Here is a 17,617-nt window from a genome sequence, read left to right as displayed (position 1 = left end):
GCATTAGCACCTGCCTAACCACAAATACCAGATACATGGCCACGTTCAGATTTCAATGCTTTTAAAGATATTAACGCGATGGTTTTAGATGTGAAAGTATCTCAAGACTTCTTCACCCAAAAGCACACAATAGCCACCACTAACCTTCCTCCAGCCACTCCTCAGCCTGGGCAGAGAATCACTTTGCAAAGGAAGGTGTTGGGCTTAGATGCACGATACAGAAAAGGTAAGAGATATCCTAGCCTGATTCACTGTTACAAGATAATTAGGAATGAGGAAGATCAAAATGACCTTAACTTCCCCCCACCCCACTTCCTCTCCCAATGCATCTAACTGCTTCTTAAACAATTCCAAGATTTTCACCATCACTACTCCATCAGGGAATCTACTGCACACTTTGACCATTCCTCACGCAGAAGAATTACCTGGCAATAGTCCTAAATTTTATCTTTTTCTGGTGTGAACATTTGGCCTCCTCTCGCAATTTATTTTCCAGTACTTTCTTGGAACGTACTTTTCCATCACGTTTACAGCCTTGTATAGCTCAGTAAATCAGCTCGCAAGCACATCCTTTCAAGTAGAACAGCCTACGTCCTTCCTCATAGCTCAGAAATCTAAAACTAGGGATCAGTCTTGTGACATAAGAAAAGCAGTGAGCTGGTGAACGGAACCAGACACAGTAGTCTAAGGTTCTCAGATGGAGTGCAAGCAAATTAAGGGGCCGAGTGGCCTTTACTTATTCTATGCTTGGGGCATCCTCAGTTACCTTTACAACACCATTTCTCAACACCAGATTCCTGTCTTCCAAAGATGGCACCTCCTTTGCAGCAACACCAGAAGCATCATGCGCTAGGTTTGCACTTTTCACGGGAAAGGGATGTGATTCCAAAAATGTATCAGTACGAATCCCAGCATCCCACGCAAATAACAGAAATTTACTTCCTCCGTTATCCAATACTAATGGCTTCTAAAGTAGTTCACTATCTCTGTTCCTCCTTACAGCTTTCAAACCTATTCTCATTTTTCTCTATCAGAAACTCACGGATTATGTTCTTGCTAACGGATTGTTCCATATATCCATTTTCCAGTGGGATATTTCTATAAAGCTAGCCTTGCTTGAAGCTGAATTGTCTACTTGCAACCACAAGTTCTTCATTTGCAGTACAGGTTAAATTGAGTTATGATGAATTTTCCATGATCTGGGCTGCTAGCAAAAAGTTAAGCTTTGTGCCAAGGTACTTTCTTCCCTGCTATTCCGACTCACGCTCCCAATGGGACTCAGTCCCAACTGAGTTCACAGAGAGTTTGGAGCACACCACCTTGGTTCACCCAAGGAAGGAAAGAAAAGAATGCTTACAATCTCGGTGCAGTAAAGAGACTCTTGCACATGCACAATGTGCATTTCTATAGTGCCTTTCACGACTTCAAGACATCACCAAGTGCTTTAAAACCAACGAATTTCTTAGAAAGTGTAGTCACTGTTGCAATGTCAGAAACTCGGCAGCCGAATTTGCACACAGCAAGCTCACAGTAACATTATGCGATAACGATCAGATCATCTGTTTTTAGTGATGTTGACAAGGGAAGCACATTGGTCAGGACACCAGCGATAACTCCCCCATTCTTCTTCTAAATAGTAATATGGGATCTTTTATGTCCACCTATGTGGGCAGACGGAGCCTCGGTTTAACGCCTCATCCGAAAGACAGCACCTCCAACAATGCAGCACTCCCTCAGTACTGTACTGGAGCTTCGGCCTAGAATTTTGTGCTCAAGCTTCTGGAGTGGAACTTGAACCCGGAACCTTCCATTTCAGAGGCGTGAGTGCTACCCACTGATTGTAATGAAACGCTGGCATTTCTGAATGGATTGTGATTTCCCCTTGTGGGAGAATCTAGAACTAGGGATCACTGTATAAAAATAAGGGGTAGCCCATTTAAGACAGAGATGAGGAGAAATTTTCTCTCAGAGGGTTGCAAGTCTTTGGAACTCTCTTCCTCAAAAGGCGGTGGAAGCAGAGGCTTTGAACATTTTTAAGGTAGAGGTAAATAGATTCTTGATAAGCAAGGTTATCGGGGGTAGGTGGAAATGTGGAGTAATCAGTTCAGCCATGAACTTATTGAATGGCTGAGCAGGCTCGAGGGCTGAGTGGCCTTTTCCTGCTCCTAGTTCGTATGTTCTTGCCCTAGTTCCCACCAGGACTCGACAACCTGTTTCTTACAATATAGTAGCTCTTAAAGACACGAGACTTTGGACTCGGGAGAGACACTAAAGTCTGTCGCAAAAGATCCATTTGCTCTTCCAACGATGACATCTTCTGCTAAAACAACCCAAAATTCACATCCGAGAAAAATACTTACTTAAATTCCTCCCCCCCCCCCCCCAACCACCTATGTATCAGTGCAGACTCGATGGGCCGAAGGGCCTCTTCTGCACTGTATTATTCTGTGATTCTATCCTGTGTACCCATCTTTGGCCAAACACGCTGGGCAGTGCAGTGATCCCAGGAGACTGGCAGTGCCCATTTAGAATCGCTCACCAATCTTGTGCAAGAGCAGCTCAGTGAACTGCCCTCTCTTCAGGGAAAAATTCCTTGGCTTTGGCTGTTAACAGCCCATCATAAACCGTAAACCCATCCTGGCAGCTGGCATCAGAGCACTCCATGTTTCACCACCGGCGGAATGGCTGGCATATGCAACCCGTTAACATTCGAGTAACTGTTGTAATGGTTCAGAGGTGGCCATGCCTAACTATTTATGATAATGAATGTGCTTCACACTCCCTATTGGATTCAATCAATACACGTTGTAGCAAGAAACCTTAGACACACATCAGGCACACAGATAAGGCCTGGCTACATAAAGAAGAAATAGTGACAGAGGTCCACTGTTTGCTGGATAGGTGGAAACTCTGTCAGACCAGTGCACAGAACATGCCCACTACGTAGACTGGAGTGAATGCCCAGGGTCACAAAGTTAAAGATAATAGCAGTGGCTTCACTTGACTGGAATTAATGCTGCTCTACTTCCTGCTTTAATAACAGTGCACTTTTTTGAGAGATTTTGTTGAGAAGATCAGAGAAGGAGGATCCTGAAACTGATCTTTGGGATGCCCTACTTACACTCTGTTCCTGCTGTTTTAAAACCAAACTTCCATCTAGCACCACAATTTAACCCCTCCTCTGCGACACTTTATTTTAGCCATTAACCATCAAGGTGGAACCTTGCCAAAAGCTTTCTCAAATTCATGTATTAACTGCATTTCCCTGCCCGATATGTCTAACATCTTCAAAGAAACATGCTCACAGAGTTAAATGTGACCTTTCTTGTACAAAAGATGTTGGCAAACCCTCGTAAAGTGGGCATCAATTTAATAGAAAGCCATGCATCAGACCCCTGGGAGGCTGAGCCATACTCCTCAACTAGGGGATTATTCGCCAGAGAAGAGTGCTTGACGACAAAGACCTCAAAGCTGGCACCAAGCTCATGGTCTACAGGGCATCAGTGTTACCTGCCCTCCTGTATGCATCCGAAACATGGACACTGTACAGCAGACATCTCAAAGCCCTGGAGAGATATCACCAGCGGTGCCTCCGCAAGATCCTGCAAATTCAGTGGGAGGACAGACATTCCAATATCAGCGTCCTCTCTCAGGCCAACATCCCCAGTATCGAGACACAGGTCATCACTACTCAGCTACGTTGGCCGGGCCACATCAGCTGCATGCCTGACACAAGACTCGTAAAACAAGCTTTCTACTCCGAGCTCCGTCACGGCAAGAGGCTACCAGGAGGGCAGAGGAAACGCTACAAGGATGTCCTTAAAGCCTCCCTGAAAAAATGTGACATCTCCACTGATTCGTGGGAATCTCTTGCCCGAGACCACCCAAAATGGAGGAGCATTTGCGAAGGTGCCAGCCAGTTCGATCAAGGTCAACATGCCCAGGCAGCGACCAAGTGCAAACAGTGGAAGGAGCGTTCGGAAATTCAAGCATTCCATCCACTCGTCTCAGCAAACACCACCTGCCCCACCTGTGGCAGAGTGTGCAGATCCAGAACTGGACTATTCAGTCACCTAAGGACCCACAGGAGTGGAAGAAAGTCATCCTCATTCTGGAGGGAGTGCCTGAGAGAGAGAGAATCCCTGGCCAGAAACAACTATCACTCAGTGTTGCCAACCCTCCCCAGACTGTCCAAGTCTCCCAGAATGGAACATGTATCTCTGGGCGCAGCTGCCAGCAACCTAGGAAAGCAGAGTTTGCAGCTTGTACCTGTGGTTGGCATCCGTGTGTTTCCTTCATCTTCTCGTGGACAGCCTCAGAACCTCTCGCATGACAACTGCAGGCAAGAAACCATGAGTGAAGATACTCAGCTATAGGGGACCCAACACTTACAGTGTAAATCCAGTAACATTCTCTAACTGCAGGGCAACACAAACAAGCGTCACGCCTGTACAGGTACCGTGGCATAGCGGTAATGTTGCTGGACCAGTAAACTAGAGGCCTGGACTAATGATGCAGAGACATGAGTTCAAATCCCAGCACGGAGGCTGAAGAGGTTAAATTTAGTTAGGATTATTGCAAAAACCCATCTGGTTCACTACTGTCCTCTAGGGAAGGAAATCTGCTGCCCTTACCCAGCCTGGCCTATGTGTAACTCCAGACCCACAATGTGGTTGATTCTTAATTGCCCTCTGAAATGGCCTAGAAAGCCATTCAAGAAGGTGGCTCACTGCCACCTTCAAGGTAATAAGGGATGGGCAATAAACAAACATTGGCCTTGCCAGTGATGCCCACACCAACGAATAAAAAAAACAGGCAACAAGCCAAGAAACCTCCAGGAATACCTTCAACTAGTTCCAGCAACCGTACAAGCCCATAAAACAGGGCAGTCTTGATATTTGCATAATCACTCAGCTAGAATTAATCCACAAGTAAACTCTGCAATGTAAATAAAAGTCCTGCACATACAAAATAAAACCTGTCACTGATGTACTCGTGGAAAATTTAGGAGAAAACCTGAAATTATGCCTCGTTTTAAAATTGCTTCTTTGGTGAATTTCAGTGACACTTTGAAGATACAATGCAGGAACACCTCTCTAAGCTAGACCAGGGGCACAATGCCTAGTTTGGCTTTTCTGACGCTCCCAAATTTATTAGATTCCACATCCCTCCCATTTCTTATAAGATGCGGTTACAGCAGATTCTTTTTTTATTCTTTTATGGGATATGGGCATTGCTGGCCTTTATTGGCATTTCCTTTATTGGCCGAGGTATAGAATACAAAAGCAGGGATGTAATGCTGTAACTGTATAAAACGCTGGTTAGGCCACAGTTGGAGTATTGCGTATAGTACCGGTCACCACATTACAGGAAGGACATAATTGCTCTGGAGAGTGTACAGAGGAGATTTACAAGAATGTTGCCAGGGTTTGAAAGTTGCAGCTATGAGGAAAGATTAGATATGCGAGGGTTATTTTCCTTAGAAGAGGAGGCTGAGGGATGACTTAATTGAGGTGTACAAAATTATGAGGGGCCTAGATAGAGTAGACAGGAAGGACCTGTTTCCCCTGGCAGGGGGGGTCAGTTACCAGGGGACACAGATTTAAGGTGATTGGTAGAAGGATTAGAGGGGACATGAGGAAAAGCTTTTTCACCCAGAGGGTGGTGGGTGTCTGAAATTCACTGCCAGGAACGATGGTGGAGGCAGAAACCCTCAATACTTTTAAAAGGTACCTGGACATGCACCTGAAGTGCTGTAGTTGGCAAGGCCATGGACCAGGTGCTGGAAAGTGGGATTAGATTGGGCAAGTTTTTACAGCCAGCACAGAAACGACGGGCTGAATGGCCTCCTTCTGTGCCGTAATTTTTCTATGGTACTGGAGTCACACATAGGCCAGATCAGGTAAGGATGGCAGATTTCCTTCCCTAAAAGACATTAGTGAACCAGATGGGTTTTTACAACAAATCGATGATAGTTTGTGGCACCATTACTGAGACTAGCTGTCAATTCCAGAATTTTATTAATTGACCAGTGCTGTGGGGAGCAATCACTGAGAGTCCATAGAAAATCAACTGATTATTCCTGAGCTATGATACCAGTGCATTACAAAGGCCCCCTGACTTTGTGAGCAAGCTCTCACCTAAACCCAGCCATCAAGAGACAGATACACAAGCACGCACACAGCAAATGGTATGGCGATATCTCCACAGCCTCTAAAAAACATTTACAATAACTTGCATTTATATATCATCTTTAATGTGGTAAGATATCCCAAGATGCTTCACCGGAGCATTATCAAACAAAATTTGACATTAATCCAACTAAGATACAAGGGTATTTGTTTATGCGCTCTCGTCAACTCCAGATTCTCTTACTCCAACACTGCCCTAGCCAGTCGGACAGTCACTGTAAACTCCAGCTGGTCTAAAATCTGTGTGTATTTTCACCCATGTCAGCACCCAGTCACCCATCACCTGTGCACATTCAAGCTTATACAGGCACTGGGTCCCCACTGCTTCATGAAGATCTCCTCTGCAGGCTCACCTCACCTCTCGCTATCTTTGCAAATTCCCCAGTCCTTTCTGCCCCACAAAGCTATCCAGCTCCTCGACTTCTGCCTCATGTGCACCCTACCCTCCTCACTTCATTCCACCAATGGCGGCTGCCCAATCTGCCACTCGTGTCCCATGCTTAATTCTCTTGATCTTGTCCTTTAAACACGGTCTGAAACCTCATTCTTCTCACTCTCTCCTGCTTTGGTTCAGCAGCCATTTGCCTCACACCTCTGAAGCGCCTCTAGGCAGTTTTCTTCCCCCTTAACTAGGCGTTACATAAATGCAAGTTATGTCAGAACAGTTAGAGGCCATTCAGCCCCTTCAAGCCTATTCCGCCATTTAATTAGATCACTGTTGATCTGTATCTTAACTCCATCCATGGTTCACTGAACAAAGGTAATGTCTTATATTCCACCATCAACTAGACATTCTAACTGAAGTTGCAAGAGGAAATGAAGGTTAAGGCAGACAAGTTGAGTGACAGGCAGGCTTACGATTCCAAGCTATAACTAGGAACTCGGGCTGCTGCTATCTCTGCCAGGAGATCCTGGTGAATCCCAACATAATTATCAAGGGAAATGCCCAGGAGGACACACGGAGCCAAAGGTTCCGAGAGAACGGAATTATCTGTAATTAGTCACAATTCATTATGATTCCAGCAGTCGATATTAACTGCCGTCCACGTCAGACACAATAAACCCTCACCAAAACTCACCGCACAATAACAGCCAGACACACAAGAACACTAACACTCCTGCTGCAATGTAGCTTCGCAGCATCAAAAAACAATATTGAGAACATGTACTTCACATTCATCCAGCCGGCATCAAATCAATATTGTGCTCCATTTCTAAACATGCTGCAGTTTTATATATGGGCTTTTAAAAAACAGATACTTCTGAAGCCTTTTTGAGAGAAGCTGCATTACAAGATACCTAGCATCAAGCTGAATCATCACTGCCATGCTCATACCATTTATTCCCTCTTACTGTAACTCTTTCCATTCCTATTCCATCCCCCTCGCTCTCTGTGCCACCTGCTCCCTCTCATCAGCCAACTCTCTGTTCCGATGTGATTCAACCTCTCACTCACTCCTTCCTCCTTCCCTACATTGCCACACTACACCCTGCCCCACCCCATTTCCACTTACCCATCCAACCCACCTAATGCCAACTTTCCATCTCTGCGCCCACATATTGCCAGCTCTCCACTGGAGCCTCATTTTCCCACCCCTCCTTCATATTCACATCCCGCTCCTCCCCCCATTTCTCCATCCACATCGTGCTCCATATCCAAACATGCCAGTTGGAAAAGTAGAGTGTTTTTTAAAAAAAACATTTCCAGAGAAGCCGATAGATAGAAGCTGCATTGTGGGATTTCCAGGTCCAAGCTACATCAACATGTTGCCCAATGCCTTCTCTCTGACCCCTACTCCCAGCCACATTACCCCCTCTGCACAACCCTGCTGTGGTCCTGCTTGTTCCCCACACCCCATGTTATAACCTGCCATTTCCACTCTCTCCCCCTTCCCTCTCCCCCACTCGCCCCCTCCTCCTCTTCTCTCCCCCCGCTTGCCCCCTCCTCCTCTTCTCTCCCCGCACCTCCGCTCGCCCCCTTCTCCCCTCGCCTCCTCGTCTCTCCGTCCCATCACCCACTCCTCATCTCTCCCTCCGCTCGCCGCCTCTTCTCTCCCCAGCTCATCCCTCCTCCTCTTGTTGCTCCCTCCAATCACCCCGCCTCATCTCTCCCTGCGCTCACCCCCTCCTTCTAGTCTCTCCCTCCACTCGCCTATCTCCACTCCCCCTTGCCCCCTCCTCTTCTCTCTTCCCCACCCCCCACTCACTCCTCTTCTCTCTTCCCCACCCCCCACTCACTCCTCTTCTCTCTTCCCCACCCCCCACTCACTCCTCTTCTCTCTTCCCCACCCCCCACTCACTCCTCTTCTCTCTTCCCCACCCCCCACTCACTCCTCTTCTCTCTTCCCCACCCCCCACTCACTCCTCTTCTCTCTTCCCCACCCCCCACTCACTCCTCTTCTCTCTTCCCCACCCCCCACTCACTCCTCTTCTCTCTTCCCCACCCCCCACTCACTCCTCTTCTCTCTTCCCCACCCCCCACTTGCCCCCTCCTCCTCTCTCTTCCTATTCCCCTCTTCCTCAACTTCTCTCTCCCCTCATTCACCCCCTCATCTTCTCCCCCCCACATTCGCCCTTCCTCCTCTTCTCCCCCACATTCATCCCTCCTCCCACCTCCTCCGTTACACTCCCATTCTCCCTCCTCTTGCTCCTCCCCCTCCTCTCCCCTTCCCCCATCCTCCCCCCCCTTGCCCTCCCCTTCCTCCCTTCTCTTCCCCTTCCTCCCTTCTCCCTTGCCCCCCCTTCCTCCCTTCTCCTCCCTTGCCCCCCCTCCTCCCTTCTCTTCTCCCTTGCCCCCCCTCCTCCCTTCTCTTCTCCCTTGCCCCCCCTCCTCCCTTCTCTTCTCCCTTGCCCCCCCTCCTCCCTTCTCTTCTCCCTTGCCCCCCCTCCTCCCTTCTCTTCTCCCTTGCCCCCCCTCCTCCCTTCTCTTCGCCCTTGCCCCCCTCCTCCCTTCTCTTCGCCCTTGCCCCCCCTCTCCCTTCTCTTCGCCCTTGCCCCCCCCTCCTCCCTTCTCTTCGCCCTTGCCCCCCCCTCCTCCCTTCTCTTCGCCCTTGCCCCCCCTCCTCCCTTCTCTTCTCCCTTGCCCCCCCTCCTCCCTTCTCTTCTCCCTTGCCCCCCCTCCTCCCTTCTCTTCTCCCTTGCCCCCCCCTCCTCCCTTCTCTTCTCCCTTGCCCCCCCCTCCTCCCTTCTCTTCTCCCTTGCCCCCCCTCCTCCCTTCTCTTCTCCCTTGCCCCCCCCTCCTCCCTTCTCTTCTCCCTTGCCCCCCCCTCCTCCCTTCTCTTCTCCCTTGCCCCCCCCTCCTCCCTTCTCTTCTCCCTTGCCCCCCCCTCCTCCCTTCTCTTCTCCCTTGCCCCCCCCTCCTCCCTTCTCTTCTCCCTTGCCCCCCCCTCCTCCCTTCTCCTCCCTTGCCCCCCCTCCTCCCTTCTCTTCTCCCTTGCCCCCCCCTCCTCCCTTCTCTTCTCCCTTGCCCCCCCCTTCCCCCTCTTCTCCCTTGCCCCTTCCTCCTTTCCCCCTTCCCGTTCCCCTCTTACTCTCCCCCCTCACTCCCCCTCTTCTTCCTCACTCTCCCCCCTCACTCCCCCTCTTCTTCCTCTTTCCCCCCCTCACTCCCCCTCTTCTTCCTCTTTCCCCCCCTCACTCCCCCTCTTCTTCCTCTTCCCCCCCTCACTCCCCCTCTTCTTCCTCTTTCCCCCCCTCACTCCCCCTCTTCTTCCTCTTTCCCCCCCTCACTCCCCCTCTTCTTCCTCTTTCCCCCCCTCACTCCCCTCTTCTTCCTCTTTCCCCCCTCACTCCCCCTCTTCCTCTTTCCCCCCCTCACTCCCCCTCTTCTTCCTCTTTCCCCCCCTCACTCCCCCTCTTCTTCCTCTTTCCCCCCTCACTCCCCCTCTTCTTCCTCTTTCCCCCCCTCACTCCCCCTCTTCTTCCTCTTTCCCCCCCTCACTCCCCCTCTTCTTCCTCTTTCCCCCCTCACTCCCCCTCTTCTTCCTCTTTCCCCCCCTCACTCCCCCTCTTCTTCCTCTTTCCCCCCCTCACTCCCCCTCTTCGTCTCTTTCCCCCCCTCACTCCCCCTCTTCGTCCTCTTTCCCCCCCTCACTCCCCCTCTTCTTCCTCTTTCCCCCCCTCACTCCCCCTCTTCTTCCTCTTTCCCCCCCTCACTCCCCCTCTTCTTCCTCTTTCCCCCCCTCACTCCCCCTCTTCTTCCTCTTTCCCCCCCTCACTCCCCCTCTTCTTCCTCTTTCCCCCCCTCACTCCCCCTCTTCTTCCTCTTTCCCCCCCTCACTCCCCCTCTTCTTCCTCTTTCCCCCCCTCACTCCCCCTCTTCTTCCTCTTTCCCCCCCTCACTCCCCCTCTTCTTCCTCTTTCCCCCCCTCACTCCCCCTCTTCTTCCTCTTTCCCCCCCTCACTCCCCCTCTTCTTCCTCTTTCCCCCCCTCACTCCCCCTCTTCTTCCTCTTTCCCCCCCTCACTCCCCCTCTTCTTCCTCTTTCCCCCCCTCACTCCCCCTCTTCTTCCTCTTTCCCCCCCTCACTCCCCCTCTTCTTCCTCTTTCCCCCCCTCACTCCCCCTCTTCTTCCTCTTTCCCCCCCTCACTCCCCCTCTTCTTCCTCTTTCCCCCCCTCACTCCCCCTCTCTCTTCTCTCCTCTTCTCCCCCCTCACTCACCCTCTTCTTCCTCTTTCCCCCCCTCACTCACCCTCTTCTTCCTCTTTCCCCCCCCTCACTCCCCCTCTTCTTCCTCTTTCCCCCCCCTCACTCCCCCTCTTCTTCCTCTTTCCCCCCCTCACTCCCCCTCTTCTTCCTCTTTCCCCCCCTCACTCCCCCTCTTCTTCCTCTTTCCCCCCCTCACTCCCCCTCTTCTTCCTCTTTCCCCCCCTCACTCCCCCTCTTCTTCCTCTTTCCCCCCCTCACTCCCCCTCTTCTTCCTCTTTCCCCCCCTCACTCCCCCTCTTCTTCCTCTTTCCCCCCCTCACTCCCCCTCTTCTTCCTCTTTCCCCCCCTCACTCCCCCTCTTCTTCCTCTTTCCCCCCTCACTCACCCTCTTCTTCCTCTTTCCCCCCTCACTCACCCTCTTCTTCCTCTTTCCCCCCCCTCACTCCCCCTCTTCTTCCTCTTTCCCCCCCTCACTCCCCCTCTTCTTCCTCTTTCTCCCCCCTCACTCCCCCTCTTCTTCCTCTTTCCCCCCCTCACTCCCCCTCTTCTTCCTCTTTCCCCCCCTCACTCCCCCTCTTCTTCCTCTTTCCCCCCCTCACTCCCCCTCTTCTTCCTCTTTCCCCCCTTCACTCCCCCTCTTCTTCCTCTTTCCCCCCCTCACTCCCCCTCTTCTTCCTCTTTCCCCCCTCACTCCCCCTCTTCTTCCTCTTTCCCCCCCTCACTCCCCCTCTTCTTCCTCTTTCCCCCCTCACTCCCCCTCTTCTTCCTCTTTCCCCCCCTCACTCCCCCTCTTCTTCCTCTTTCCCCCCCTCACTCCCCCTCTTCTTCCTCTTTCCCCCCCTCACTCCCCCTCTTCTTCCTCTTTTCCCCCCTCACTCCCCCTCTTCTTCCTCTTTTCCCCCCTCACTCCCCCTCTTCTTCCTCTTTCCCCCCCTCACTCCCCCTCTTCTTCCTCTTTTCCCCCCTCACTCCCCCTCTTCTTCCTCTTTCCCCCCCTCACCTTCCTCTTTCCCCCCCTCACCTTCCTCTTTCCCCCCCTTTACTCCCCCTCTTCTTCCCCCCCCTTTACTCCCCCTCTTCTTCCCCCCCCCTTTACTCCCCCTCTTCTTCCCCCCCCCTTTACTCCCCCTCTTCTTCCCCCCCCCTTTACTCCCCCTCTTCTTCCCCCCCCCTTTACTCCCCCTCTTCTTCCCCCCCCCTTTACTCCCCCTCTTCTTCCCCCCCCCTTTACTCCCCCTCTTCTTCCCCCCCCCTTTACTCCCCCTCTTCTTCCCCCCCCCTTTACTCCCCCTCTTCTTCCCCCCCCTTTACTCCCCCTCTTCTTCCCCCCCCTTTACTCCCCCTCTTCTTCCCCCCCCCTTTACTCCCCCTCTTCTTCCCCCCCCTTTACTCCCCCTCTTCTTCCCCCCCCTTTACTCCCCCTCTTCTTCCCCCCCCTTTACTCCCCCTCTTCTTCCCCCCCCTTTACTCCCCCTCTTCTTCTCCCCCCCCTTCCTTTACTCCCCCTCTTCTTCCTCTTCCCCCCCCACCTTACTCCCCCTCTTCTTCCTCCTCCCCGCTCCCCCGGACACTCACTGTGTATCGGCCGCTGCTTCTCCCTCGCTCGCTGCCGGCCTTTTCTCCGTCTTTTCTGGGATTTTTTTTTTCCTCCTCCGGAAGAAAAGGAAAAAGCCAAAGAAACAAAACCGGAAACACTGCAACGTCACCGACCGCCAGGCCGGATCCGATTCCGGGTCAGTGACCTCTGAGCGCCATGACGTCATTGAACAGCTTGAGGCCCAATGATATTTAACCCTTTCCAAGGCCATGGCTCTGCTGTCAATGGATCATTGTCAATCTGTTCAAAATGTTTTCCCACAGTCAGAAAGTCTGCATTTCTACCTTACACAATCATTTTCAATTTAAACAAATATTCTTAGGAAGCTAGAATCTTTTTATTAAAAACTCATTCAAGCTCCGATCTTTGTCAAATGCCCCGCTGATCCAATTCCTGCTTGTGTTTCTGGTGAAAAATAGTCACCTTATGGTATTCTTCACCAGAAACAGAGAACAAGATGAGGTCGTTCAGCCCCTCGGGCCTGTTCCATCATTCCATTAACTGATCTTCAACTCTGTTTACCTGCCTTAACTCCATATCCCTTGATACCCTGACCGATCAAAAATCTATCAATCTCAGTCTCAAACGCTCCAATTGTCACCTCATCGACAGCAATTTTGGGAAGCGATTTCCATGCTCCTGAATTCCTTCTTTAATTGCATAGCTCTAATTGTGAGATTATGTTCCCTAGTACTTCTTTCCTCATCAGAGGAAATAGTTCCTCTGCTCCTACCCTAACACATTCATTAAGCATTTTAAACACCTTCATCAGGTCACCTGCAATCATTTCTATGTGCAAACGAAATCAAGCCAAGTTTATGCAATCTATCTTCATAATTTAACTTGGTAAGCCTTGGCATCATTCTGGTGAAACTACATTGCACACTTCCAAGGCTAATATCATGAATATAAAGCCAAATCGGCTAATTGGAGTTAGGATGCAGATTGGCCGTGATCTAATTAAATGGTGGAACAGGCTTGGGGGACTGAATGTTCTCCTCCTGTTCCTATGTTGCTTCAAGGTGTGGTGTCTAAAACTGAATGCGGTGCTTTTCCCCAACACTTGTACCCATATTCACTGCTAGGCACATTTCCATTAGAGGACTGAGGCACTTACGAACAGAAACCAGCCACTCCAATCACCTAGCTGTACAAGCTCGCGTTCCTTTGTAAATTGCTTAATGGAGAAGATGGGAGTTGTTCAACTGCTCCTGTCACCTTCAAAGGCAGGAAAATAACATATCTGATCGATAAGTACAGGATAAAAGTACTCAGTCAGAATTATTTACAGCTGAAATAAGTTTGTAATGACCAGATGGGTGATGGCGAGGCTCGTTCCCACTGTTCACCTCCCAACTGACCACAGCAAGTGTTTTTGTTACTAGGGTTTTAACTCCTTGTGTTTTATTTGTCAAATAAACAGACAGTGACAGGTTTTCTCGAAGATTTCTTGCACAATATTCATTCCTGAAATGGTCGCAACCGCACCCACTCACGCATTCCTCATACACATAAGATTAGATAGGTAGTGAGGAAAAGAGTAAGTGATTTGAAGCGAGGTAGGTGTTCGGGGTTCACAGTAAAACTGTTGAATCTTCTCAGTGGACAGTTTCTTTTTAAAGTTGCAGGCCTGGGTGTTTGTAGTTTTCTGATGGTTAAGACTTCAGTCTGGAGGCGATGGTCACTTTCAGTTCTCTGATGCACCAAGCTGAAGTGTAGAATTCACAGCAGGGCTCCTTTCTGGTTTTGGCTGGCCTTTCCATAACCGCTGGCTGGATTTCCCTTCTGTGATGTGCTTGTGATCTCTCTCTCTCTCAATCTCCAGAGAGATACCTTTTAAGGTAAAAACCTCTCACGTGAGCCTCTGTTAGGAGACACATGGTCCCCTCCCTGTGTCGACCACATAATGGACCAGGATGTGGCAACTTCACACCTTTTTTGTTTCAGAAGAACCCATTCAATTCAGGAATGTTTCTTGACACCTCATTGCCTGGTATGTGTCCTTTTGTCCTTAACAGACAGTGAGACTGTTTGAATATACAGGGCCAAGTCAGCCCAACCTTCAGTGGCCATTTTGCAGCAGACTTTCCACTTTTTAAAGGAAAAGTCAATTTTTTTATAACTCTTCAGTTTGGTTCTGTATTTTCATTGCTGCACTTCTCATGAGCTTACAGAATCAAAAATACACATTAAGCTGTTAAAACATCACAATATTGAAAAACAATAGAACAGAGACAACAACAATATAATGTTTACATAGTGCCTTTAAGGTAGTAAAATATCTCAAGGTATCACAGGACCATCATCAAACAAAATTTGTCACCGAGCCACATTGAAACAGGTAACCAAAAGCTTGGTCAAAGCAGTAGCTTTTAAGCAGTCCATTGAAGGAGGAGTGAGGGAGGGTAGCAGAAAAGTTTAGGGTGGGAATTTCAGAGCAGAGGGCTCAGACAGCTGAAGGCACAGTCACCAATGATAGGATGAAATAAATTGGAGGAAAGTGCTGTGGGATGTCCTTTATTGCGAGGGGAACTGACTATAAAAGTAGGGAGATTATGCTTCAGCTATATTCCTATACTCCTAATTCCTATGTTCGTATGTTCTACATTGTGAAAGGCACTATAAAAATGCAAATTTGTTTGTTCAAGTATCTATTTGTTTCTCCTATAACTAACGGTGTTGTTTTGCATTTAGACATATAAATATAGGAATTAGGAGCAGAAATAGGCTATTCAGCCCCTCAAGTCTGCTCCACCTTCAATAAGAGTGGGTGCGGTTGCAACCATTTCAGGAATGAATATGATCTGTTTGTGTCTTGAATTCCACACTCCCATCTACCCCCGATAACCTTTGATTCCCTTGTCTAACAAGAACCTATCTCCCTCTCCCTTCAAATATTCAGTAACCCCGCCTCCACCACCTTCTGAGGCAGAGAGTTCCAAAATCGTACAACCCTCTGAGAGAAAAAATTCTCCTCATCTCTGTCCTCTAAGGGCGACACCTAATTTTAAAACAGTGCTCCCTAGTTCTGGACTCACCTACAAGAAGAAACATCCTTTCCACATCCAATTTGTCAAGACCGTTCAGGATCTTATATACTTCAATCAGGTCTCCCCTCATTCTTTTAAACTCCAGTGAAAACAAGCGAAGTCTGTCCAACCTTTCCTCATAAGACAACCCGCTAATTCCAGGTATCAATCTAGTAAACGTCCTCTGAACCACCTCCAATGCATTTACATCCTTCCTTAAATAAGGCATACTGCACACAGTATTTGAGAGGTGGTCTCACCAATGCCCTGTATAACTGAAGCATAACATCCTTACTTTTATTTTCAATTCATCTCGTAATAAAGGGTAGCATTCCATTAGCCTTCTTTATTACTTGCTGTAGCTGCATACTAACATTTTGTGACTCATGCACTAGAACACCTAGATCCCTCTGCAGCTCAGAATTCTGCAATCATTCTTCATTTAAGTAACACTCTCCTTTTTTATTCTTCCTGCCAAAGTGAACAACTTCACATTTTCCCACTTTATACTCCATCTGCCAGATTTTTGCCCACTCACTCAACCAATCTATGTCGGTCTGCAACTTCCTTATGTCCTCTTCACAACATACTTTCCTACTTATCTTTGAATCATCTGCAAGTTTAGCTACCACGCCATCGTTTCCCTCATCTACGTCATTGATATAAGTTGTAAAAAGTTGAGGCCCCAGCACAGACCCATACGGGACTCCACTCATCACACCCTGCCACTCAGAAAAGGATCCATTTATGCATACTCTGTTTTCTGCCAGCCAGCCAATCTTCTATCCATGCTAACATGTTACCCCCTACACCATGAGCTCCTACTTTGTGCAACAACCTTTTATTTGGCACCTTGTCAAATGCCTTCTGGAAATCCAAGTATAGAACGTCAACAGGCTCCCCGTTATCAATAGTGCATGTTACTCCTTGAAAGAACTCCAATAAATTGGTCAAACGTGATTTCTCTTTCACAAAACCATGCTGACTATTCCCGATTACCTTGAGTTTTTCAAAATGCCCAGCTATAGCCTCCTTAATGATCGATTCTAACACCTTCCCCGTGACAGACGTCAACCTGCTTTCTACCTCTCACCTTCTTGAATAGAAGGGTTATATTTGTTATTTTCCAGTCTGATGGAACCTTTCCAGAATCTAGCAAATTTTGAAAAATTAATACCAATGCATCTTCTACCTCATTAGCCACCTCTTTTAAGACCCTAGGATGAAGTCCATCAGGACCTGGGGACTTGTCAGCCCGCAGCTCCATCAGTTTGATCAGTACCACAACCCTGGTGATTGTAGTTTCACCAAGTTGTTCTCTTCCTTCCACTTCCTGTTTTACAGCTATTACTGGAATGATTTTGTATCCTCTATAGTGAAGACAGAAGCAAAATATTTGTTCATTTAATTCGTCATTTCCTTATTATCTACTATTAACTCCCCATTCTCACTCTCTAGAGGACCAACACTCACTTTACTTACTCTTTTCCTTTTTAAATACCCGTAGAAACTCTTGCTAAGTGTTTTTACATTTCTAGATACCCCTTCAACTAACAAAGAATAAATGCACAAACTGCTTTAAAGGAAGAAAGCACTTTGTGTTTATTCAGCACCTTTCACCACCTCAAGGCACCCCAAAGCGCTTTACAGCCAATAAGCTACTTTAGAAGTGGAGTCACTGTTGTATAATGTCAGAAACGTGGCAGCCAAAAACTCTCACAGCAAGGTCTCACAAACCGCAATGAAGTACATAACCTGTTATAGGTTTTGATAAGAGATCATCGATCTGTAACATTAGCTCTGTTTCTCTCTCCACAGATGCTGTGGATGCTCTCCACAAATACCTGTTGCGTATTTCCCACACTTGCTGTTTCTATTTCAGATTTCCAGCATTCGCAGAGTTTAATCCGTTATCGGTGTTGATTGAGGGGTAAATGCTGCCTAGAATATCAGAAGGGCTCCTGCTCTTCAAATAATGCAGTGGGATTTGAGACAGGTTTAATGCCTCATCCAAAGGCAGAACATCCAACAGCAGCGCACTCCCTCACTACTGCACCAGGAGTGTTAGCCTGGATACTTACAAACATTATATGCTGGAGTATCTTGGATGAGACATGAACCCACAACCTTTTGGCTCAGACACAAGAGTGCT

At 48.6% G+C, this 17,617-nt stretch overlaps 1 protein-coding gene across 7 annotated transcripts in view; it reads right to left on the bottom strand.

The window, feature by feature from the left end:
• Nucleotides 1-12,539, bottom strand: part of LOC137350622 (casein kinase I-like) — a 180,403-nt gene extending 167,864 nt beyond the window's left edge. For 4 of the 7 annotated variants that reach the window (XM_068015372.1, XM_068015370.1, XM_068015377.1 and 1 more), the window contains exon 1: nt 12,415-12,539. The gene's annotated coding sequence lies outside the window, so the exon portion shown is untranslated. Of the gene's footprint in view, nt 1-4,269; nt 4,337-12,414 lie in introns of all 7 variants that reach the window. The other 3 variants (XM_068015371.1, XM_068015373.1, XM_068015376.1) reach the window with 1 other exon arrangement.
• Between the last annotated feature and the right edge of the window lie 5,078 nt (nt 12,540-17,617).

This window comes from Heterodontus francisci, chromosome 35, assembly GCF_036365525.1.
Source record: "Heterodontus francisci isolate sHetFra1 chromosome 35, sHetFra1.hap1, whole genome shotgun sequence".
In the NCBI taxonomy this organism is placed as follows: Eukaryota; Metazoa; Chordata; class Chondrichthyes; order Heterodontiformes; family Heterodontidae; genus Heterodontus; species Heterodontus francisci.
This window is presented reverse-complemented; position numbering and strand designations above follow the sequence as displayed.